Genomic DNA, 18,165 nt, shown 5'->3' with positions numbered 1-18,165 from the left:
ACATGAGTAGGTGGTTCTCTCTCAGAACATATGACTTGGAATTGTGTATGTGTTCTGATGGCTCTCTCCATGAATGAAGAGGAGGTGGATGGGTATATATAGCCTCCACACAAAATCCAACTATTACACACAGTTTTCCAATCTCGGTAGGACCGAATCAACAAACTCGGTCGGACCGAAAAGGTAAACCTAGTGACCGTTAGAGATTTTAGGTGGGATTGACATGCAACTCGGTAGGACCGATATGGTTAGGGTTTGGGCATAACGTAATCTCGGTGAGACCGATTACACAAACTCGGTGAGACCGAGTTTGGTAATAAGCTAACCAGAGAGTTGGTCAGGCAAACTCGGTGGGACCGATTTGCTCTTTCGGTGAGACCGAAAAGTTACAAAAGGGAAACATAGAGTTTACATTGCAATCTCGGTGGGATCGATTCGCTCTTTCGGTGAGACCGAAAAGTTACGAAAGGGAAACAGAGAGTTTGCAATCCCATCTCGGTGAGACCGAGATCCCTATCGGTAGAACCGAATTGCTAGGGTTTGGCAGTGGCTTATGACAAGTGAAACTCGGTGGCGCCAGATAGAAAGAATCGGTAGGACCGAGTTTGGCTTAGGGTTTAGGTCATATGTGGATATGGGAAAGTAGTTGAGGGTTTTGGAGCATATCACTAAGCACATGAAGCAAGAGGCTCATTAAGAAACACCTCATCCCTCCTTGATAGTATTGGCTTTTCCTAAAGACTCAATGTGATCTTGGATCACTAAAATATAAAATGAAGAGTCTTGAGCTTTTGAGCTTGAGCCAATCCTTTGTCCTTAGCATTTTGAGGGTTCCACTTTCACATCCATGCCATGCCAATCATTGAGCTTTCCTGAAATAGTCATCTTGGAATAGCATTAGCTCAATGAGCTATATGTTGTTATGAATTACCAAAACCACCTAGGGATAGTTGCACTTTCACCCTCCGGCCCTGGATTCGGAGAGCTTGCACCATCCGAAGACGGGAAGCTTAACCCCACCATGGAAGCCGCACACTCATTGGCATTGGAGCCGCACACAGACCCAACTTTGAGCGAGGTCTGCATCACCGGACCCCCTGAGTCATCTCTGGTCACTGGTCCCAAACTTCATGCATCCGTGTCCAAGGAGCCTTACCAGGCGCCGGTCATCGAATTCAGTTCCGCAGATATCTTCCGGTACTCACCTTTAGGCGATGGTCTAAACTCATTAAAAACCCTCTCTTTGGCAGGGGACTCATAGCCGAATTATATCCGGTTTGAACTGGGGGCTGATGACGGAGAATTTCGCTTCCCACCCACCTCCCACTTAATAGCCACTATCGAAGATCTAACAGACATGCTCGACTACGACTCCGGAGACATCGACGGTATGGACGACGATGCCAAAGAGGAGCAAGACCAAAACCTGCCATTTACTGGACGCTGGACGACCCCTCCGCCTACGACGTGTACATGGTGGACACACCCAAAGAAATCAACATCGACGACAAAGAAGACCCAGTGGAAAACAAACCTCCTGAGATACAGCCAAAGCGCCAACGACAGCAGCGCCGCTCTAAATCACGCCGTCAAAAAGACAATAACACTGGCACAGGAGAAAACAATACTCTAGACGATGCCGGAGACAATGAAGACCCCGTTCAGCCAACTTCCGAATAGGACGAACGGGAAGATGGACGAGTCGGCCCTGATGAACAGGACGTACACAAAGACTCAGAGGACAGTAATTACCTTCCACTTTCTGAGGATGAGGTGAGCCTCGGTGTCGGTGTCAAAACCGGTGGATCTCGGGTAGGGGGTCCCGAACTGTGCGTATAGGCGGATGGTAACATGAGGCAGGGGACACAATGTTTTACCCAGGTTCGAGGCCTCTTGATGGAGGTAAAACCCTACGTCCTGCATGATTAATATTGATGATATGGGTAGTACAAGAGTAGATCTACCGCGAGACCAGAGAGGCTGAACCCTAGAAGCTAGCCTATGGTATGATTGTTGTTCGTCCTACGGACTAAAACCCTCCGATTTATATAGACACCGGAGAGGGCTAGGGTTACACAGAGTCGGTTACAATGGTAGAAGATCTACATATCCGTATCGCCAAGCTTGCCTTCCACGCCAAGGAAAGTCCCTTCCGGACACGGGACGAAGTCTTCAATCTTGTATCTTCATAGTCCAGGAGTCCGGCCGAAGGTATAGTCCGGCTATCCGGACACCCCCTAATCCAGGACTCCCTCAGTAGCCCCTCAACCAGGCTTCAATGACAATGAGTCCGGCGCGCATATTGCTTCGGCATTGCAAGGAGGGTTCCTCCTCCAAGTACTTCATAGAAGGTTTTGAACACAAAGGTAGTGTCCGGCTCTGCAAAATAAGTTTCCACATATTGCCATAGAGAGAATAATATTTACACAAATCTAATCTACTTACGTATTCCGTAGCGTGACATAACACCACGGCCAAGTCTTTATTCGAATCGTTTTACTGTCCCACCGCAGCACGTTTAGCGAGGCGGTTTCCTTGGCACGTCTTGTCAAAGCAGAGATCGTGTCCCCTTATTCTGAGATTCTCATTAATACGAGCGTGGGTAACCCAACCGTACCCGTTGGCATGTTTTCTCGATCAAAGGCGAGTCGCAAACGGTCACGGTGTAACACCCCGAGACCGTTGCGCCAGGTGTCTTCCGGTGTTTTGTTGTTGTTGCCTTGTCTTTTGCTTGCGTGTTGCATCTTGCCATGTCATCATGTGCATTGCATCATGTCATCATGCAACCCGTTTTTGAAACTCAACTAAATAAATTGCATGGATCTTTGATCCATTTAAACCGAGGGAATTCACGTGGTGATTTCTCTTTATAACATATCCTCCCAATATTAGGGGGCTATAATAAATATTCCATCCCTTGGAAATTACCGCAACACACTTGCAAAATATTTCCATGCTTTTCTTACTATATTCCTCGTCTCCAAACTTTGCCCTAAATTCTTTCTTCACTTTCCGGAGTTCCACCAAAAGCCTCAACATTTTTGGATACTTCTATAACCAAGCCCTAGTTCAAACCCATTTGAATTAAATTCGAATGAGTTTGAATAACATCTTCCAGTCTTGCCTCTCCTATTTTTCATGGACCATGCACACTTTTACGAGTCCGTGGAAATAATCCCTCTTCTTCTTTTTTCTTCTCTCTATTTTTTCTTTCTTTCTTTCTTGTCTCCCTCTTTTCTTCTAAGGAGTGTAGGTGAGAGAGAGAGAGAGCACCAGGCCCAGCCGGGGTCGGCAGCCCAGCCAGGTCGACCGGCCTCCCAGGCCCATATGCCTCTCCTAAGCCCACTCCCTCCTAAACCCTAGGCCTCGATCCCATCTCCCTCATCTCCCCTCGCGCCGCTAGGACCATTCGCTCGATCCCCTCGCGCACCTCCGTCCTCTCGATCCCCATCTCCTTCCCTCCAGCGCCCGACCCCCTCTACCCTCTTCCTCTCGCTCCTTCCTCCTAGCGCCACCGCAAGAGAGGAGAAGCGCCCCACGCGCCTCCCCCATCTCCATTGATCCCCACTCCTCCTTTCCTCCACCTCATGCCCCGGAGGAACCCCTCTGCTTCGCCCTTGCTCCTCCACGCACCGACGAGCAGTGACCAGACGAACAGGACCACGTCACGGTCATGGAGGATTCCAACACCGGTGCTGCCCTGCTGCTTCGTCCCTGCACCACCAGGCCCCCCCGCTGGCGACCTCGACCTTCTCCCTCGCCCTTGGCTCGCCCCACTGCCAGGAGTGCCGCCGCCTCTCTTCGTCGCCAGCCTCCAGGAGCTACCTGCCGCGTCCTTGATCCGGCGATCTCCGCTGCCGACCGCGTTCGCCACCGTCTCCTCTGCTTTGACCGTCACCTCCTCCGCCTCCATCGCCGGCGACCATGACCAGCCGCCGCCTGCCGTTGTTCCCAGTGCCTCCAGCCGCGCGCCCCTACCTTTATTGTCGTTGACCCGAGCTCCGCTGTGACCTCAAGGCCAGGGGCGCCCTGCCTCCTTGTCCACAGTGTGCTCCGTCGCCCACGGCTGAGCACCTCAAGTCTGAGCCCTTTTTTTCGTTGATGCGAACGGATATATGAACATGACCCAGATTTGAAACGCAAGACGATGCCTCCGTTGCACCCATGCCGAGCAGGAGTATTTTGGATTCGTCAAGTACGACTACATATCCGGGATGCGTCAAGTACCCCACCGTCAAGACCGAGACTGCCCGGAGACCACGAATCTATGAGGTTCCACTACCGTCGCCGTGGATCCGACAAGTTCGCGAGTACCACTACCTCCCACGATGACCTTGTACAACTACCGTCGCAAGAACCGAGGCCGGCAAGTTCCTTGTTGACCCCAAACACCTACGGAGTGTGAACATGTACGAAGCGAGAACGACTACTTCCACTACCGCTGTCGCGAGAACGCCTACTTCCCTCTACGAACGAGAACCGTCCCCTTTGCACGCTCCAAAGGTATAACCCCAAGACAACGCCCATGAACATATGCTTGCGATGTTTGAGATGCTCGTGTTTGCACCGTGTCCAAAGTGTCACTCGTTTTCCTTGTCGCCAACTCGTGGGGCACCCGGAATCCGGGAGCGCCCCACCATGTTTTGCACGCATCCGCACACTTCCCCTTTGCATCGGTATCTCAATCAAGTACCGGAACCGTTATTGTTATCGTTGCCGTGGCACCCCTTTTCGTTTCCGCCACGATGACAAAATGCTTCATAATGCTCTTATCAACTTTTAATAAAATTTGCATAAACTTGCACATGTCCTCCGCATCATGTTAACAACATTAAGATGGTTTGACCCCCCCCCTTGGGAGTCGCACATCCCGAGGGTCATCTTTATTTTAACCCCCCCCCCCGGGCCAGTGCTTGTCTAAGTGCTGGTCCAAACTAGAGCCACTTGCGGCGCCACCTCAGGGAAACTTGAGTGCTGGTTTTAGCTGTATGTAGTGTTCATCCGGTGTTGCCCTGAGAACGAGATATGTGCAGCTCCTATCAGGATGTCGGCGCATCGGGCGGTCTTGCTGGACTTGTTTTACCATTGTCGAGGATGTCTTGTAGAACCGGGATACCGAGTCTGATCGGAATGTCTCGGGAGGAGGTCTATTCCTTCGTTGACCGTGAGAGCTTGTCATGGGCTAAGTTGGGACACCCCTGCAGGGATTTGAACTTTCGAAAGCCGTGCCCGTGGTTATGGGCAGATGGGAATTTTTTAACATCCGGTTGTAGAAAACCTGAAGTTGATCTTAATTAAAATGCACCAACCGCGTGTGTTACCGTGATGGTCTCTTTCCAGCGGAGTCCGGGAAGTGAACACGGTGTTGGAGTTATGTTTGATGTAGGTTGTTCCAGGATCACTTCTTGATCATAGTTGTTCGACTGTGCTTTTGCCTTCACTTCTCGCTCTCATTTGCGTATGTTAGCCACCATATATGCTAGTCGCTTGCTGCAGCTCCACCTCATACCTTTACCTTATCCATAAGCTTAAATAGTCTTGATCGCGAGGGTGTGAGATTGCTGAGTCCCCGTGACTCACAGATACTTCCAAAACCAGCTTGCAGGTGCCGTTGAACCGTGCCGGTGACGCAACCAAGCTCAGGAGGAGCTCGATGAAGACCTTGTCCTTTATGTTGTTTCGTTCTAGTCGATCAGTAGTGGAGCCCAGTTGGGGTCGATCGGGGACCTTGTCGCATTTGGGGTTCTTCTTTTATTTTGGTTCCGTAGTCGGACCTTGATTGTATTTGGATGTTGTAATGCTTTATTCATGTAATTGTGTGAAGTGGTGATTGTAAGACAACTATGCATCTCTTTCCCTTATGTATTACATGGGTTGTGTGAAGATTACCTCACTTGCGACATTGCTTTCAATGCGGTTATGCCTCTAAGTCGTGCCTCGACACGTGGGAGATATAGCCGCATCGAGGGTGTTACAAGTTGGTAATCAGAGCCTTCCCCGACCATAGGAGCCCCATTGATTGATCATTTTTAGCAGCCGAGTTGTGTCTAGAAAAATGTTTTGAGTCATTTAGGAATTATATATCGGATAGTTTAGGAATTCTTTTTACTTCCCAGTCTCCTCATCGCTCTGGTAAGGCATCCTGACGTAGAGTTTTGACTCTTCTCTTCTCAAATTTCACTAAATTTTTTTTAGGATCACGCGGGTATCTTGGAATCGTTCCGATGGTTTTGTGACGAGAACATTGTTCTTGGTGCCTCCTGTCATTTAGGGGTTGTGGCAGTGTCCCGGGGAGTTGAGCTCCGAGGTGTTGTCGTCACAATTTTATTGTTGCAGTTCTGGAATACCTGAGTTTAGTTCGCCGACATCGAAAATCTCTTTTATGCAGTTCGTTGGTGAGATAACCTCGACGCCACCTAGTACTGGGGCGGGAGTTCGGGAGTATTGCCATAACTTATAGAACGGATGCTTTTCGAAGGTTGAGGTAGACGATTTCTGAAGGTTTCTTGGTTATGTGTTGAAGGATGGATACAGCTGGATGTAGGATTTGCTAGTTTTGGGTGAGATATTATGCTTCCCCTGTATCCCCAACACCTGATTGCATAACCAGAAAGTTTCAGGAGTTTATAAGTGGGAATTCAAGTAGTTCTTAGGATATCTTTCCGATAGTTGTATGATATGAAATTGGGGTTCGACGTCTAGTGGTCTGCCTATCCACGGTTGGTTTTACAATGGTTTCGTTGTGTCTTAAAGAGTCCTTGGCTATGCCGACTCGGGGACGCTTCGTATTTCATGTGCACTGCCTTGTACATGATGGTGCTGTACGATCGAGCCTGTGTAGGCCCCACCACGAAAACTTCGGACGAAATCTCTATCATATGTTTGTTCCGGCTTATTCTGCAAGCCAACCCTTTGTTTTTGTTTTGAGTTGTGGTATTCGAGTTGCTTCAATGTCAAGTGTTGATTCCATACCTTTCCTAAATGGTGTTCTCATACTCCTATGTGAATACTAATCCTTCTTGTTCATTGAGATTGTCATGTCAATCCTTTTTAACCGGTGTGTTTCACTTCAAGTGGATCCAATCTTTGTCAACATTCGCAAGATCAACTCAAGTCCTCTCAACGGTGTTCATTTCATTCGTCCCAAGCTGCCTTTGTTTTCCCGCCCTCCGTCCCTTGTTTTTCTTCGAGGACTCATATATCTCAATCAAGTATCATTTTATTGATGTGAAGTCTCTTCTTCCTTTCCTGTCAATATTGTTATCCGGTGATTCTCATGAAGAGTATAACGGAGCCTCAAGTTCGTCATTCTTCATTCCTTTCATCTACGGTGGATTAAATTCAAGTTTTCTGTGTTGATCATATTCTTTTCCTTGTTTCAAATGCCTTCTCATGCCGGTGCACCTTATATTCAGTCATTTATCGCTATTCAATTGTTCCGGAGTGCTCAAGATATCTCGAAGACTCATGTTTCCACTCTGCATTCGTTCAAGATCTTTCGAGGATGTTCTCTCTTTCAAGCCATTTAAGTCAACCGGTGTAATCTCTCCTTTCAAGCAATCATTTCAACGGTGTTTCTTTTCAGTGGGCTATACCCACAGGTCTTTTCCCAAGATCTTACCTGACACTTCTAATCTTTTCGGAGCTATTCTCAAATTCATTTGAAAGTTTGACCTAAGAATGATTCTTCATCAGTCAAATGCCTTCTCCAAGATCTTTCACACTATTTTCATCATTGGCTCAACCTCTTTGCTTTTGATTCTTCCGGAGTATCTCAACTATTCATGGTGGCGTTTCTCGTTGTCACTCTCAACATTTGTAGACCAAAGAAGAGTTTTACCTCCATATCTTATCCGTTCTCTCAGAGATTCGTGGTTCTAGTTCAAGGCCATCGTCTCATAATTGTTTTTGATTGTGAGAATTCTTTTCTCCTATCCGGAGAAATTCAAGATTCCTTTCAATTTGATTATCCGGAGCCCATCATTTCAGAAGATTTATTCATTCTCATCTCTTAAATATTGTTCTCCAAATTTTACTGGTGCTTCATTCAAGTTTTATCTACGCAGTTCTTGATCTCTTCGTCCACTTGTATCTAAATACCCTCAAGTATCTTCATTCATTCTTCATATTCTTCCTGGTGAATTGTGCCTTTGCTTCGTTCATTTCACAATTCTTACCGGTGATTCATCCTTTTACTTCATTCGTTGTTCAATTCTTACGGTGGTTCGTTCAATATTTCTCTTCTTTATCAATTCATTCGTGTTTTCAATTCAACTGGTGTTTCGTTGAAGGCATTCTCAAGTTGACGCCATATCTATCTAAATCCTTTCTACAAGAATAAGTCGTATGTGATCAATTGCTTCTCATCAATCTAAATTGGTGTAGGATACGCATAACGTAATTCTTATTCTTGTTTTCATCGAGTAAATTTAATTCCTTATTCCGGAGGTTCATTAAAAATTCTTGATCTCAATTATTCATCTTTTCTTTTACCGGAGTTCCAAGCCCTCTCAACTATATCGTCACGAAGATCCATCTAAGCATTGCAAGGCTTCACCTTGTGTTCTCTACTTATCTTTCCTTTCGTTTGATCATTCTTTTGTTTACCGGAGTTCTTCATGAAGGTTCTACGTGATGGTTCATCAAGGATTTAATTCCTTCTCGACGTTTTTCATCGAGATTCGTTTCTAAGGAGCTCAAACATTCTTCATCTTGCTATCCGGAGTGCAATTCTTTCTTCCGTACCATTGGAGGTGGTATTATGTCATTCTTGATAATTTTCCTTCATGCTTCATGTTTCTCAAGCTATCAAGAATGAGGTATTTTAAATTTATCAGCCTCTTCATTGGAATTATCTTGGGTTATGTTTCACCTAAAGCCTTCCCTAAGGATTGTTACTATTTATGGTGCTTATAAATGATCCAAGTTATTCATCTATCCTCCCGGTGAAATAAGTTTCTCATCTCCTTGTTGTTATCAATCCAATCTATCGTTTTCCATTAGTGGCAGATTTTCACCTCTTGGTTTTGAGATGTTTTCCATAAGCCCACTTCAAGCCTATATTTTCGTTGTTGGGTGTCCAACAACTCCGTTCGACCCTTCTCCTAAAGATGCCTTTTCAAGCTCTTTTGTGGCAGAAGTTGGCATTTTCTTCTCCATTCTCCTATTTCAATTATCTATCTTCTATTCTTTTGTTTCGAAGGTATTGTGATGTTGCTCTCTTCACTCATCATCTCGTTTTGTCAAAGATAATGTTCTTTTCATGCTTATCCTATTTAACCGGAGTGTTGTGTCCTTTTGCTCAAGCTCTTTCATTTTATCAAGTCTTCCATTCTCTTTTTCAACCGAAGTGCTACAAAAACCGGTTCTTTCTTTTCCTCTTTCTTAACGGAGTGCTTTCAACTTCGTTCATCTCCGTTGTATTCTTTTCTCGAAATGGCTTAACCTTTTCAAGGTTCTTTGGATTCACTCGTTTGTCAAAGAAGCAACTTAGCTTTACCTCTTCTCTTTCCCTTCCGTTTTTTCCCTCCGGTACCATTCTAGATCTCGGGACGAGATCCTCTCGTAGTGGTGGAGTGTTGTAACACCCCGAGACCGTTGCGCCAGGTGTCTTCCGGTGTTTCGTTGTTGTTGCCTTGTCTTTTGCTTGCGTGTTGCATCTTGCCATGTCATCATGTGCATTGCATCATGTCATCATGCAACCCGTTTTTTAAACACAACTAAATAAATTGCATGGATCTTTGATCCATTTAAACCGAGGGAATTCACGTGGTGATTTCTCTTTATAACATATCCACCCAATATTAGGGGGCTATAATAAATATTCCATCCCTTGGAAATTACCGCAACACACTTGCAAAATATTTCCATGCTTTTCTTACTATATTCCTCGTCTCCAAACTTTGCCCTAAATTCTTTCTTCACTTTCCGGAGTTCCACCAAAAACCTCAACATTTTTGGATACTTCTATAACCAAGCCCTAGTTCAAACCCATTTGAATTAAATTCAAATGAGTTTGAATGACATCTTCCAATCTAGCCTCTCCTATTTTTCGTGGACCGTGCACACTTTTACGAGTCCGTGAAAATAATCCCTCTTCTTCTTTTTTTCTTCTCTCTATTTTCTCTTTCTTTATTTCTTTCTTTCTTGTCTCCCTCTTTTCTTCTAAGGAGTGTAGGTGAGAGAGAGAGAGCATTAGGCCCAGCCGGGGTCGGCAGCCCAGCCAAGTCGACCGGCCTCCCATGCCCATATGCCTCTCCTAAGCCCACTCCCTCCTGAACCCTAGGCCTCGATCCCATCTCCCTCATCACCCCTCGCGCCGCCAGGACCATTCGCTCGATCCCCTCGCGCTCCTCCCTCCTCTCGATCCCCATCTCCTTCCCTCTAGCGCCCGACCCCCTCTACCCTCTTCCTCTCGCTCCTTCCTCCTAGCGCCACCGCAAGAGAGGAGCAGCGCCCCACGCGCCTCCCCCATCTCCATCGATCCCCACTCCTCCTTTCCTCCACCTCACGCCCCGGAGGAACCCCTCTGCCTCGCCCTGGCTCCTCCACGCACCAACGAGCAGCGACCAGACGAACAGGACCACGTCATGGTCATGGAGGATTCCAGCACCGGTGCTGCCCTGCTACTTCGTCCCTGCACCACCAGGCCCCCCCGCTGGCGACCTCGACCTTCTCCCTCGCCCTTGGCTCGCCCCACTGCCAGGAGTGCCGCTGCCTCTCTTCGTTGCCGGCCTCCAGGAGCTCCCTGCCGCGTCCTTGATCCGGCGAGCTCCGCTGCCGGATTGCACTACCGACCGCCTTCGCCACCGTCTCCTCTGCTTTGACCGTCGCCTGCTCCGCCTCCATCATCGGCGACCATGACCAGCCGCCGCCTGCCGTTGTTCCCATTGCCTCCAGCCGCGCGCCCCTACCTTTATTGTCGTTGACCCGAGCTCTGCTGTGACCTCAAGGCCAGGGGCGCCCTGCCTCCTTGTCCACAGTGTGCTCCGTCGCCCACGGCCGAGCACCTCAAGTCCGAGCCCTTTTTTTTCGTTGATGCGAACTGATATATGAACATGACCCAGATTTGAAAAGCAAGACGATGCCTCCGTTACACCCATGCCGAGCAGGAGTATTTTGGATTCGTCAAGTACGACTACATATCCGGGATGCGTCAAGTAGCCCATCATCAAGACCCAGACCGCCCGGAGACCACGAATCCGTGAGGTTCCACTACAGTCGTCGTGGATCCGACAAGTTCTCGAGTACCACTACCTCCCACGATGACCTTGTACAACTACCGTCGCAAGAACCGAGGCCGGCAAGTTCCTTGTTGACCCCGAACACCTACGGAGTGTGAACATGTACGAAGCGAGAACGACTACTTCCACTACCGCCGTCGCGAGAACGCCTACTTCCCTCTACGAACGAGAACCGTCCCCTTTGCACGCTCCGAAGGTATAACCCCAAGACGACGCCCGTGAACGTATGCTTGCGATGTTTGAGATGCTCGTGTTTGCACCGTGTCCAAAGTGTCACTCGTTTTCCTTATCGCCAACTCGTGGGGCACCCGGAATCCGGGAGCGCCCCACCATCTTTTGCACGCATCCGCACACTTCCCCTTTGCATCGGTATCTCAATCAAGTACCGGAACCGTTATTGTTATCGTTGCCGTGGCACCCCTTTTCGTTTCCGCCACGATGACAAAATGCTTCATAATGCTCTTATCAACTTTTAATAAAATTTGCATAAACTTGCACATGTCCTCCGCATCATGTTAACAACATTAAGATGGTTTAAATTGTTGTTTGCATTAATTTACTAAGGCATATGGGGATTTACCGGATTCGTTGTTTGTTATATCCGGCCCCATTTAAATTGTTTAGATGGTATAGTTTTGTTATGCTTCACGTCTTGCCATGTTAACCAACATATAAATTTGTTGAGTACCTAACCGGGAGAGAACTAAATAATTGATGTAGTGTTTCGTCAATATGCAACCCGTTGCATATTGAGCTCCACTTAATTTGTAGTTTTGTTTGTTGCACTTTGCCATGCCATGCTTCATTAAACCGGACATGCATCATACTTGGTTGTGCATCATGCCATGCTTATGTGGTGGTTGTTTACCATGTTGTCTGCTTTCTTTCCGGTGTTGCTTCTTCGGGTTGGTTCCGATAACGTCGTGTTGTGAGGATTTGTTCGACTACGTCCGTTTGTCTTCTTCATGGACTCGTTCTTCTTCCTTGCGGGATTTCAGGCAAGATGACCATACCCTCGAAATCACTTCTATATTTGCTTGCTAGTTGCTCGCTCTTTTGCTATGCCTATGCTGCGATACCGACCACTTGCTTATCATGCCTCCCATATTGTTAAACCAAGCCTCTAACCCACCTTGTCCTAGGAAACCGTTGTTTGGCTATGTTACCGCTTTGCTCAGCCCCTCTTATAGCGTTGTTAGTTGCAGGTGAAGATTGAAGTTTGTTCCTTGTTGGAACACGGAGATGTTGTTCCTAGTTGGAACATGTTTAGTTGTTGGGATATCACAATATCTCTTATTTAATTAATGCATCTATATACTTGGTAAAGGGTGGAAGGCTCGGCCTAATGCCTGGTGTTTTGTTCCACTCTTGCCGCCCTAGTTTCCGTCATATCAGTGTTATGTTCCCGGATTTTGCGTTGCTTACGCGGTTGGGTTATAATGGGAACCCCTTGACAGTTCGCCTTGAATAAAACTCCTCCAGCAAGGCCCAACCTTGGTTTTACCATTCGCCACCTAGCCTTTTTCCCTTGGGAGTCACACATCCCGAGGATCATATTTATTTTAACCCCCCCCAGGCCAGTGCTTGTCTAAGTGCTGGTCCAAACTAGAGCCACTTGCGGCTCCACCTCGGGGAAACTTGAGGGCTGGTTTAGCTGTACGTAGTGTTCATCTGGTGTTGCCGTGAGAATGAGATATGTGCAGCTCCTATCAGGATGTCGGCGCATCGGGCGGTCTTGCTGGACTTGTTTTACCATTGTCGAGGATGTCTTGTAGAACCGGGATACCGAGTCTGATCGGAATGTCTCGGGAGGAGGTCTATTCCTTCGTTGACCGTGAGAGCTTGTCATGGGCTAAGTTGGGACACCCCTGTAGGGATTTGAACTTTCGAAAGCCATGCCCGCGGTTATGGGCAGATGGGAATTTGTTAACGTCCGGTTGTAGAAAACCTGAAGTTGATCTTAATTAAAATGCACCAACCGCGTGTGTTACCGTGATGGTCTCTTTCCGGCGGAGTCTGGGAAGTGAACACGGTGTTGGAGTTATGTTTGACGTAGGTTGTTCCAGGATCACTTCTTGATCATAGTTGTTCGACCGTGCTTTTGCCTTCTCTTCTCGCTCTCATTTGCATATGTTAGCCACCATATATGCTAGTCTCTTGCTGCAGCTCCACCTCATACCTTTACCTTATCCATAAGCTTAAATAGTCTTGATCGCGAGGGTGTGAGATTGCTGAGTCCCCGTGACTCACAGATACTTCCAAAACCAGCTTGCAGGTGCCGTTGAACCGTGCTGGTGACGCAACCAAGCTCAGGAGGAGCTCGATGAAGACCTTGTCCTTTATGTTGTTTCGTTCTAGTCGATCAGTAGTGGAGCCCAGTTGGGGTCGATCGGGGACCTTGTCGCATTTGGGGTTCTTCTTTTATTTTGGTTCCGTAGTCGGACCTTGATTGTATTTGGATGTTGTAATGCTTTATTCATGTAATTGTGTGAAGTGGCGATTGTAAGCCAACTATGTATCTCTTTCCCTTATGTATTACATGGGTTGTGTGAAGATTACCTCACTTGCGACATTGCTTTCAATGCGGTTATGCCTCTAAGTCGTGCCACGACACGTGGGAGATATAGCCACATCGAGGGTGTTACACACGGGGAGGGCCCTTGGTATTCAACCTCTTATAAAGAGACCAAGGCCTTACTCCTTTCTTTCAATCTCAAATGAGTTCGCCCTTCGCCTTGAGTTCCAACACCAAAGGCTCCAGATTTCAGGCGCTTCGGACCTTCGACAATGTCCGGTTCCGACCTTCGAGGCCTATGGATGCCCTCCTCCGTCACGGAGGAGGACGTGCTGAAGTTGAGAGAGGCCAGGTTCTTGACCGGCGAAATCTCGCATAGGCTGCCTGCTCAAGGGCAGGTCATTCCCACTCCCAAGCCTTGTGAGAGTGTGGTGTTCATGTCTCACTTCCTTCGGGGGCTAGGCTTCCCGACGGATCCCTTCGTGAGGGGGCTCATGTTTTATTATGGGCTAGAATTTCACGACTTAGCTTCGGAGTCCATCCTCCATATTTCCTCATTCATCGTCGTGTGTGAAACCTTCCTCCGTATTACTCCTCACTTCGGATTATGGCTCAAGACCTTCAAAGTAGAGCCAAAGATGATCGAGGGACGGCACGCATAGTGCGGAGGTGCTTTTATAATCAAGAATGCTGGTGCTCCATGGCCCGAGGTCTCTTTTCAAGGGGAGTCCAGCTTATGGCAACGAGAGTGGTTTTATATCATAGCTCCCAGGAGCACCGAGTGGGTGGCGCTGCCTGCTTTCCGCTCGGGTCCCCCGCCACGACTAGCGTCATTGGTCAATAAGGGGCTGGACTGGGGGTCGGCAAAGGACGTGCCCCTGTTGCAGGGCCGCACCCAAGATCTCCTAGAAAGAGACATCAGTGTGGTCGTGGTGACGCAGGTTATGTTAATTCGCCGAGTTCTGCCCTACAAACATCGCCCACTCCGCCTGTGGGAGTTCAACCCGGAGGGACCACGAGTTCTCCAACATTTTCTTGGCATGACGCCCATGGAGATGTACAAATTGTTCTTCGGACCACAAGTAGTGTGTCCGGATTCTGCGGAGGACGCAGGTCTGAACTGCAATCGTTCGAATACTCAAGTAAGTAGCCTTGTGCCCGGACTCGCTATCCGTATATTTATCATAAAATTGCCCCTAAGAGAGCTGTCCTTTAAACAGGAGTGGATAGCGAAAGCACAGCTAATCAGGTGTCCGGCCCCCCTCCCCGAGACCACGCCGGGTCCCGTGCTAGTCTGGATGTTGGAGGTTGTGCCTTCAAAGGAAAGCGAGGGAGGGGACAAGGAAGCTACAACCTCCTCGAAGGAGGTTGTCCGGAAGGGAGGAATCGAAAATTCCTCTCCTCGGGGGAAGAAGAGGACAGCCTCTGAAGACCCGGAGACCATGGCCTCAAAGCGGGGGAAGAAATCTTCGTCAGAGGGTCCTCTGATGGGGGATACTTCGGCCGAAGTATGCCCTCAAGGGGATCAGCCCACCACCGAGCCATAAGTAGAGAGGAGTTTTCTTTTTAAGAAACGAGAGAAATCCTTGCTTTATATCTGAGAAAAGTAATCGAAAATTTACCTTGTAGCTCGGACCTTAGCCCTTCTCAGCAGAGCTCATCTTCGGGGGACCTTCTTCCGGAGATGATGGAGAGCGGAACGCCTCCCCCTGCCGTACCGCCTTGCGAGGCAGGCGACCCTGAGGTATCGTCGCGGAGGGTTTCTTCGAATCCGGCAGGGCAGGAAGGTAGTCATATGGCCCCCCAAAGCCCTTCACATCCGGCCTTCGAAAAGGGCCATTGGACAAGTCCGGCGCCGTCTGGTGCGCGGTCGGAGGAGCTGAAGGATCTGCTAGGGCGAGCATCTATCTCAGAGGAGCACCGTGCATTGATGGGTACGGTGATTGATAGGATTTCATCCGCGGAGAGCGGATTGCACGAGGCCGTCAGGAGTTTGCTGACAGGTTTTGAGGTACGCGAAATAATGTACCCTTTTTGGACAGTTGCGCATAAATAAGATGCGCCCTGTGTAGATAGTAGCCCCTGAGACTCTATGCGTTGTCAAATGTGACGACGCGCAGAGGATCATAATCGCAGGTCTAACATGCTGCCTTCATACGTAGGTGGCGTAGTGTCCGGTGGCAAGCCTGACTGACGAATTTGCCGAGCTAAAGCGGCAACTTGACGTGGCAGATGCCGACATCGCGCTTGTCAACAAGCAGCTTGGCGAGGCACAAGGTATGTAATTCCTCCGGTAGCACCTGGTAAGAGGAGCTTTATGCCAGTATCTTACAATGTGTGTGCTTGATGCAGATGGTGCTGCTGCCATGGAGAATCTTCGGGCGGAACTTGCCCAAGCCAAGGAGCAAGCCAGGAAAAGTGATGCGGCTGCCGGAAAGGCAATTGAAGAGCTGAAAGCCGAACAGGCTGCTCACTGCCGAAGCAAGAAGGAAATGGCCGAGATGGTCGTGAAGCTGAAGAACGCTGCTGACCGTTGCAAGCTTCTTGAAAAAGAAGATCGGGCGGAACAGACAGACCTGGAGAAGGCCGTTTCCGATGCCAAGGATGCTCGCTCTGCAATGAGAGCTATGAAGGAGGAGCTGCGTCAGGCCAGAGAGATCGCGGCTGGAAAGCCCTTTATGCTGCGGAGGAAGTTCTGTGATCCTAAACATGCTCCGTTAGACCGGATGTGGAGTACGGCGGACACCTATCTGGATTTGGCAGCAAGTGCCACAGATGCGGCCAAACACTTCCGAGATCAAGAAGATCGCGAAGTGGAAATGCTCTTTTGGTCGCAGTTCCACAATCCGGAGCGTCCACTATCATTAGCCGATCGTTTGGCCGAATGGGCCAAGCTAAATAGGTTGTCCGGACTCGCCATGAAGTATGTCATGAGTCATCTGTGGCAAGAGAGGCCGGAGCCGAAAAGTTATTTCAACTTAGTGCAGCAGTTCCTTGGTGCGGCGCCGCATATCGATGCGATGAAGAGGTCAGCGTGCATAGAGGGTGCGCGGATGGCTCTTGCCCGTGTGAAGACATACTGGGCGGAAATGGAGGCCACCGCTGTTGCATCCCCAGACTCGGATGGAAGCCGAGTACCTGCCGAGCACTATTTTCAGGAAGTTCTACAAGGTGCTCGTTTAATAGAGACGTAGTGCTCGAAGCATACTATATTCGAATAGCATATATTATTGTAAAACAATATTTTGATAAATTGTAGAAGCTTTTTATACTTGTGCTTGCAAGTATTATAATACCTCATGTGCGGCCGTTTAACATATATGTATATATAATCTGAAAGATGGCAGTCGTCGGCTTCAGCCCCCACGCACATAATGCGGGGGTGTTCGCAGAAGGCGCATTTTCACACTTGATCCAACGTATTAGTCCTACAAAGGAGGTGATAGCGCAGCAAACTAGGCAATCAGACTATGATGCTTTATCACTTTCACTTAGCCATAGGAGTTTGACAGTGAGGCTACTTATATAGCCCCTGGTGTCGCCTACGCTCGCCCGAACTCGGGGCGAGTATGTGCCTGGCCGGGAAGCGGCCCTTCGTTAATGCGGAGGAATCCAAAAGATTCCGGTAAGTCATCGAGTGGTTGACCAGTCTCACGCTATATCATGTCAGTCAGTTTTTGGCTTTCTCTACTGAGGTGCTCGCCTGGCCGAACCGGGGCACAATCGCAGTAGTTCTCCTGGTGCTGCCTTAGCCGATAGAGCGGAACGTAAGGTAGCAAAACATAGGAGCCGGGCAAACCCAACATTTGACCAAAGACATGATTCAGAGCTGATGCATATAAGGCCAAACTCGTGACGCTGAACACTCCCTAAGGTATTCGGTCTTTATGAGGGCGGGCGGGATAACGCCCTTAGTAATAAGCCCCTAGTGTCCAGGTACGCGCAAAACTCTAACGTGGCCACATGCCAAAACGCCAGCCTCCTCCTTGGTTATACCAAGAAACCAGGGGTTGTGTATCAACAAGAGACAGTAAAAAAGGTTTACGCAGGGTCTTAATCTGAAAAGAATCCTTGGAACGGGTCCCTGCTGCACGTCTGCACCTGTGTCTCCGTTGTGTCGTATCCTGGACGGGAGTAGCACGGTGTTCATCTGTAAAAGAGAGGAACTTAGTTTAGGAAAGATCGTGCCGAACATGAGTTATACTAAATAAACAAAGTATAAATCGAAATGGGTAAAATTGAGCTTTATTGTCTCTTGTTTTATATGCGCGGAGCCCCTAGTACAGGGGTATACGGCTATTAAGCCTTTATCAATTGTATGTTTATGCCAGACTCGTCTAGCCGTGTCCGTGGTCTTGACGACCTGTTTAGGTGCTTTGGCTGGTGAAGCCGCTCTATTGTGGGGCT

This window comes from Triticum urartu, chromosome 3A, assembly GCF_056163025.1.
Source record: "Triticum urartu cultivar PI428250 chromosome 3A, HENAU_Tu73, whole genome shotgun sequence".
Taxonomy (NCBI): Eukaryota; Viridiplantae; Streptophyta; class Magnoliopsida; order Poales; family Poaceae; genus Triticum; species Triticum urartu.
This window is presented reverse-complemented; position numbering follows the sequence as displayed.